We start from the raw sequence: 8,538 nt of genomic DNA, 5'->3' as shown, positions 1-8,538 counted from the left end.
AGGACACACCATGAGTTAGGATAACAGCTGTGTCTAAAGTTCATGTCTCCAAGGCTAAATATTATAACAGCGTAATAACAATACCAGTAATAACTACCATTTATTGAACACCTTATATGTGGCACCACTGTATTAATACTTTCACATTGGTTACCTCCCATCCTTTCAACAAACCTGTGGAGTAGGATTTATTGCCTTTGTTTACTAAATGAGAAATTTGGGGCTTATGAAACAAAAGTAAGTGTCAGAGCTTGAGGATGTGTCTGTTGGACTAAAGAAAAATCTATCTTCTATACTGCCACACTTACTCACTAATGCCCCAGTATTAATGAGCTTTGTTCTGCTTTTTCCTCGTAGAAGCAAGGAGGATTACTATAAATAGGACTAGAAAGAAGGAGGGTGGGGAACTGAAGGTAATGTTCCTTTTTTCTATTTTTCCTAAGCCTGATTCTACCTGTTATATATAAAGTTTGTGCAGAATATTGAAAAAGTAATCAATAATCATATATTTCTGACACAAAAATATTTATGTCCCTACAATTTTAAGTACTTAATGGTAGGTATTGATAGGTATTTTTATCTTTATTTTACCAGTGAAGAAGGAAATTTTAAGAGATTGGTAGCTTATCCCAGGTCACATAGTAACTAAGTGGCTTGGGATCAGGTATGAGTTGCTCAAAAGTTCAGATGCTTAACCTTAACTGACACTGCACTGATTCTCCTTGAATTACACACTCAGAATTCTTGGTAGCAGCACTGGTCTATGACAAAGTGGTCATCAACTTTTAAAGCAGGTGGACCTGCATTTAATATACATGTTTTACCTGCATATCAGTTTCTCATCACAAAGTATAACCTGGAACTTAGTGTTGCTCAACATTTTCAAATTCTGAATGGAAAGAGCTTATACTTACAGAGAAGTCCCTAGAAGTCCCTTTGTTTTCCTTGGATGCTTTGCAGTCCATTGTTGGCTTAAGCAAGACCACCAGAGAAACGTGAATATGGACTACAGGGTTACTTTATTTTGACCAAGTATAGCTCAATAATAATTTAGAGGGAAGATCACTTTGGCTTTATGGCATCAATTTACAGTAAGCAATATTAATAGAAATAGGCCTTAAGAAACATGTTACTGTGTTTACTATGGAGGTGCTGTTGATGATATCGCTCACAACATACTCTTCAAGACTGCTCATAAAAAGACTAGTTTTCTGATCTTCATAGCAATAGTTTCCTGATCTCAGTAGCAATAACTCTGCTTCTATACTTTCCATTTAGATAATGTGAATCATGCAACTGATAAGGTTTCCTTCTTTGCATTGAAAGTTTAAAAGTTCAGAATCAAATTTGTAGCTCATGTTAAGCAAATGTGAAGAACTTTTCAAGCATGCAGTTTGCATGCTAACTGCATTCAGACATTCTTTATTCAGTCACTGCTATCTCTTCATTTCCAAAGCCATATACTCTTTCCAAGCTTCATAGAGTCAGTATGTGTAGTGGTTAAAACCATGGATTCTACAATTAGATTGTCTGAGTTTGAATCTACTTTCTGTCACTTACTATGTGACCATGAACAAAGTATTTATGTACTCTGTACCTCAGTTTCTGCATTTGTTGAGTCGACATAATAGTACTTAGCTCTTAGAGCTGTTATGAGTATTATATTGTGGTAATATATGTAAAGTGCTTAGAACAGAGCCTAAAATTCAGTACCTCCGCATTGTATAACTCCAGTGGATGCCATTTACATAGAATGCAGTGTGAATGGTAATTCCTTGATTTGGACAGTATGGTGGCTCTGCTGACACATAGTGAGTGCCATATACATGTTAGCTATTGTTATTGCTAACACATGCTCATAAAGCAGAGTTTTACTGGAAAAAATAAATGGGATTTTGCCTATTTCCCTGTCTCTGTGTTTCCACAGAAGAATGTGGGTGCATAAAAATTCAGGCTGTCAGACAAGTTTCTAAAACTTTCATGCAAGGCTGCCTTTCCACCTCTAAATAGAGCCAGGTGCAATCCCATTTTGTACTAGGTTAGTGAGGTGGGAGCAGCATGTGACATCCAAGTATTATATATAAATATGCTAGGTAGGCCATTTCATCAGACTTGTTATTCTAACTTTAAGCAGCAAATACAGCATAAGGAAAATTTTAATTTGGCCTGTACCCACAAACTTTCTTAAGAGTTTTAAGGGATTTTAATGAAAGGGTCATATTGAGTTAGACCTAATATTTTTGGTTCTTTGTTTTAAAGTCTCATTTCAAATCGAGAAGATATTTAAACGTTTAATGTCAAATAAGCATGTTCTTCTAACATGCATGTACCACCACCACCAATACTACTTTCTTTAATTTGCTTAGTCTAAAAAACTGCCTGACAATAATCATCTTGAATGACAGAAACATGATAATGCAGAGGAAGATTTGGAGGGTTTTGGAAAACACATGAATGTCTAAATATTAAAATAAAAATATAGGGCTTCCCTGGTGGTGCAGTTGTTAAGAATCTGCCTACAAATGCAGGAGACACAGGTTCGATCTCTGGTCCGGGAAGATCCCACATGCCACGGAACAACTAAGGCCATGCACCATAACTACTAAGCCTTCACTCTAGAGCCTGTGAACCACAACTGCTGAGCCCAATGCCACAACTACTGAAGCCCGTGCACCTAGAGCCTGTGCTCTGCAACAAGAGAAGCCACCACAATGAGAAGTCCATACACCACAACAAAGAGTAGTCCCCACTCGCTGCAACTAGAGAAAGCTCGCACACAGCAGCAAAGACCCAACACGGCCAAAAATAAATTAAATTAATTAATTAATAAAAATATAAAATAAATATATATATATATTAATGTTAGTGATATAATAGTTCCACTTCAGATGAAAGCAGATCTTAGAGAAGAGGGTTTTCTCTTTAGAAGACATAGACTAGATCTGCAGGCAAACACACAACCCTCATACTTTCCAAAGGATATTCCATATTTTAGCAAGCAGGCAAGGAGAGGCTATAGTAGAAGGGATCACTGTACTCCCATTCCCTTTGGATTGATTGAGTAACTTTAAAGTATTTCATAGGGAAGAGTGAATGACCACTTGGCTTTGCTCTCAGTCAAAATTAAACTTTAATTGGTTGAATGTGAGCTTCTATCTTCAAATTGTTCCTGGCTCATAAATATTAGAGTAGTGCCTCCGTCTACTATTTGCAAAATCAGGAATCAAAAATTGGCTGCCTCAGTTTTTCAGCCAAATTTCCAACCTTTTCTCCATAAGTCTCAAGACCCTCCTACATTGACTTTCAGTCAAAGACAACCAAGAAAGACGCTAAAATAAAGCATTTCAAAACCCAATTTACCCATAAGTCCAGGGAAACTGTTGAACTTCTTGTTCTAAGCCTTACACTAGGAAACTCTGTGGAAAAATGATTCCAAATAGGAGTTTTGGTAATTGAATATGATTCCTATCTTAAACCCCCATAGCAGACTATCAACAACCCATACCCTCAGGTTCAAAAAAAAATAAAGCAAATCAAGGAAGCTTATGATGTCACCTTTTACCTCTCCTGGACTATGATGCTTTCATTCCTTCTCCAAATATTTATTGAATATTTATTGTATTCAAAATACTGATCAGGCAACTGAGCTCATAATCTCTACCTCTTAAAAGTAAAAGTGGAACTCATACTTAAATAATCTGGCTAAATGTTTTTTCAATTTTGCTTAAAGACATTGAAATAATCTTTGAAAAGAAGATCTCACTCAATGTTATGGGCCAAACTGTATTCCACTAAAATTTATATGTTCAAGTTCTAACCTGCAGTTCCTCATAATATAACTTTATTCAGAGATAGGTCTTTACCATGTTAAAAAGAGGCCATTGCAGTTGACCCCAATCTAATATGACTTGTGTCCTTATAAAAAGGTGAAATTTGGAGACAGGATTAAATACACAGGGAGAACATTATGTGGACATATAAACATCCACCTATAAGCCAAAGAGAGAGGCATGGAACAGATTCTTCCCTCACATCCTTCAGAAGGAACCAACCCTGCTGATACCTTGTGTTCAGACTTCTAATCTCCAGAACTGTTGATACAATCAATTGTTGTTTAAGCCACCCAATTTATGGTACTTTGTTACAGAAACCCTAGTAAACTAATACAGTCAGTTTAACAATTCATAATTATATGGAAGCCTAAGTTTTCAACCTATCTAGAAGTATGTACACAACATGTGTATATGCACACACACACGTAAATACACCTTGAGGTAACTCAAGGCAGAACTAATTAGTATGTTTCTAAAAATTAACACTACCATTTTATTTTTCAGCAAAAATTAACAATGAATCTAATTCTATAAAGAGATAAAAAAAATAACTATATTAAAGCAGGTCGAGAAATGGTTTGTATTATCAATGCCAAATCACTCTGGACAGTTACTTAAGTTGTATGTGAATGACAAAAAACATAGCATTATGAAGAACAAATGAAAATGGACAAATGCTACAACAGACCCAAGGTGCTGCCTGTTTTGGGAATGGCATTCTCATGGCTATGTTCTTCTCCGGCCCATGTGTAATCCATGCATGGGAGCATGAAATTTTTTAACAGCAAAATTCCAGTCAGCCAGCAAGTGTGCAATTTGAGCCCCAGCTGCTCCTTAAGGATAAGGAGAGGGGGAAGGGATACATTTGACAGCAAAACATTGACATTACTATAGATTAAATGACTTCTGAGTTATTCAGGGGAGATTCTTTGAGACAGCACTCAAGTTAGAAATTTTTTTTCTATCAAAATTCAGGTACATTTCTAAGCAATAATGCAAATATCAGGTATATTTATAAAGCAGAAATGCAAGTAGACATATCTATAAAAGTTCATATACCCATACATATTATATGCCATTTCATTAGTATAATATCATTCTGTTAAATGTTGAAATTTTGTAGGTGTGTATGTTTGTGTGTGTGTGTGTGTGTGTGTGTGTGTGTGTGTGTGTGTAAGAGGGTCTTATATTGTCCACTGTAGAAATGCAAATACTTCAGGGAGGTCACACTTTACGTTCCTAATCAGCAACCACCGAAATTGTTAGTAAACCTTTAAGCTGAATAGACTTGGGAAGGAGAAGTTTGGAGTGGGTTGAAGGCAATTTAGGGTGTAGGACAAAGTTTGATGACAAACTATTTATCTAAGAACATTCCTGAAAGGGAGAATACAGGTCAAAGGATATTGAGCAAGTTGGTGAATTCCAGACAATCTATCACTCAATAGTCAGAACACACATCGACTTCTCTTGCTTCTCTCTAGGTACACTCCTGCAGAAAGCACCAGAAAGAACATTGTTGGAGTTGATTTGTCTGGCTTCTTGGTGCTGGGTAGGGAGGACAGCAAATAATTGAAGTAGTTTAAAGTTGTTTAGAGTTTTCTGGACTTAATCTTAAGCTTCACATTGCAATGTTGCCCTCTGATAAGTTTCCTTGCAAACATGCTCTAGCCAAGACCAGAAAGTTCATTTGACAATTGTGGATGTGTCTGTTTGTATATGGAATTTTCTGTACTTTACCTGGTTGAATTAACAACTTAATCTTTTCATCTTCTAGTAATATTAATAATTGCCATATATTGAGTACCAGGTAATATTATAAGCACTTCATATTTAATCTTCAAAACAGCTCTACAAGGTAGATGTTATTGTTTTCATTTTACAAAGACACTGTGGGTATAAGGGTAAAGTTATATGTAGCTTGGATTCAAACCCAACCACTTTGGATTCAAAGCTGGGCTATTTCATTTCCAGTATATTATAAGTGATTGGATTTGAATTTGTGACCTATTTTTTAAAATGTTCCGTGTTTATTTTTTAACAATTTATATATAATCCCTTGCAGTATTCTGTGTTTCAGCAGACTTCACTGACAAATGGTTTTCCTTTAAGTTCTTAAATGGAGTACGTATCGTCAGCATAAATTTGGGGACATTATCCATTTTAAAAACTCAGGAGTCTTGTTTCCCGGATCGTTCCCAGCACTAGGCCCTGGTTGTTCAGCAACCCTCACCCACACCCAGAGGATCACTGCTCATCCTTAATCTCTCTTAGGCTCAGAGAGACTCTACAGTGCGTGCCCTGAGTTGGTGCAGACCCGACCCTAGTCTCTCCACAGCTCTGTAGAGGCAACCACCACAGCATCTCCAGATGCCGCGGATGGTGTCAGCGCAGAGCTGGGCAGACGCCGCAGGTCACTGGGCCACTGCTGCTAATGGTGCCCACCTGGTGGCACTGAGATCAGATTCAAACTGCCCAACTATGCCTAGCAGTGCTTCTACTAGGACATTACGCCTGTCACCAAGTACACCCTCGAGTTCCAGGCGACTACTGGCAGTCACTATGATGTAGATTGTCGATCTGACGACCCTGATGGCAATATGTTATACAAAAAGATGAAGAAACAGCCTTCAAAACTGGGACATACAAATTTTGTGTCAGCAATGAATATTCTGCTTTCACACATAAAATACATAAAATCGTATATTTTAATTTTGAAGTTGGAGAAGGCCCACCTTTGTTTCCTAGTGAGAACTGAGTCAGGGCTCTTACCCAGATGGAATCTGCCTGTGTTTCAATTCATGTAACTCTGAAGTCTGTCATCAACTTTCAGACTCATTTCCGTTTGAGAGAAGCTCAAGGCCTAAGCCAGCCAAGGATCTAAATATAAGAGTGACTTGGTCAGTAGAAGCCCGCATTCTTCTGGTGGTTAGCATAGGGCTGGTATTTCTTCTGAAAAGTCTTTTTCAGTTAAAATAACCACCATAACTAATGTTGGATCATAACTACGTTTTGAGAATTCATGCACCCTAATCACTATACTATTGCTGTCCTCTAATTTTAGGTACAGAAGAACTTAATACTGGCAACATTTTTAAAACCTTATTCATACACTTGTTGGGGGGTGATGTGCAGTGCATAGCCTCAAACTTTGGAAAGGACACCTTTTTTTATTTGTACAGGTAGAAAAACTTTGGAACTTATTGTGATCTATTCAAAATTCAACACCAATGATGTTGGTGTTGTTTATATCTACTCTTCTGTACACTAAACTTTGTTATTTTGATTCCTTTTAGCCATTTAAAAGTATTTTTCTTTTAGGTTGTGGATATTTTTAAAACCTTACATTTAATGTCCACGTGTGTTGTGAAGGAAGATAATTGCCTTTTAACTGTTTATAGCAAATAAAATTTTGTTTTTAAGAAAATCAAAAGTGATTAATTGTAGCCCAAGCCCTATTCTGCACTGTTTAATTTTATGGGAAAAAATAGAACATAGAAATGTCATTTAATATTGATATAATTTTAAACTGATACATCATGGTTTAATTTATTTCTCACTAGCTTAGAAAATGTCACATTTTTCTTTTGGGGGCTTTATTCTATGGTTTATAACCAGATATGTTTTTTATTCACAAAGACAATCTTATCAAACAAAAAATAGTATGTTTCAATAACAAATTAGCGTTTACACAAGCCTTAATATCAGACTGTTATAACAGGTAGAATATTTACAGGAAAAAAGTTAAGGCACTTCTATTAGGGGGCAAATAAATGAGAAAAAATTTAGTGAGTTACCTGCACACATTACATTGTCAGTGTTTTTTCCAAAGAAAGCAGGTGATCTGTTTTATTTTAGCATTTTAATTGGCTGGTTCTTGCTCTTATACAAATTTCACTTCTTTGTCATTCCCAGTTAAAATTGACAGTTGTAATGTAATATTAGTATCATAAAAATGCCATACATTTTATCCTGATTGGTGTGATGCACTGAGAAGTTTGTTTCTTTGTTTTTTTCTTTGGTTTTTCTTTTTGTTTTTTCTTTTTTTTTGTCTTGCACATGCTATTTGTACAATCTCCGGTTAGTGACCCTAAGGTGATTTAAAAATTTAGAATGCTGTGTGTGCTTCTTATTTGATAATCTTCATTGACTGTACTTCATTTAATGAGTGTTAAATAGTGCATATTCTGTACACTATAGGGTTTGGACTGTTTTTGCATTTTATAGCTTGTATAGATTGAGCTGATTGAAATAAGACTTTGTTCCAAGTATTCTGGAATAGAATATGAGATGATGACAAACTGTATAGGTCTTTAAAGCTTTCCTGCTGTTAAAAAATAATTTGCAACTGCTTTTTGCCATGCCTCTCTCCCTCACCCTAAAATGCTGAGTGCTAAATAAGACTGTTATATTGTAGAGACTTTGATATGTGGTACCATAGAAAACTGGTTGGATAGCTCTTACCACTACTTATTAGAAGTTAACTCTTAATTCTAAGCTGTCTTTAAAAGTGTATACACTTCAGTATGTATAAGCAAAACAAATTCAAGTTGTTCTGCTTCCTAATTTCAAACAATACAATGTATCAAGGGATGAACATGTTTTCAACCCTTTAATTCTAAAATTTTTGAAGACCAAATAGCTATTCCTTAAACAATACTTACCAATGGATTAGAAGTGAATTTTAAAGTTGTGCAGATTTATCTAT

The 8,538-nt window shown here is 35.9% G+C and overlaps 1 pseudogene; it reads left to right on the top strand.

The window, feature by feature from the left end:
- The first annotated feature begins 6,200 nt into the window (after nucleotides 1-6,200).
- LOC101335382 (transmembrane emp24 domain-containing protein 7 pseudogene) lies at nucleotides 6,201-6,835 on the top strand (annotated as a pseudogene).
- Nucleotides 6,836-8,538: the final 1,703 nt, after the last annotated feature.

Source organism: Tursiops truncatus, chromosome X (genome assembly GCF_011762595.2).
Source record: "Tursiops truncatus isolate mTurTru1 chromosome X, mTurTru1.mat.Y, whole genome shotgun sequence".
NCBI classification, from domain to species: Eukaryota; Metazoa; Chordata; class Mammalia; order Artiodactyla; family Delphinidae; genus Tursiops; species Tursiops truncatus.
This window is presented reverse-complemented; position numbering and strand designations above follow the sequence as displayed.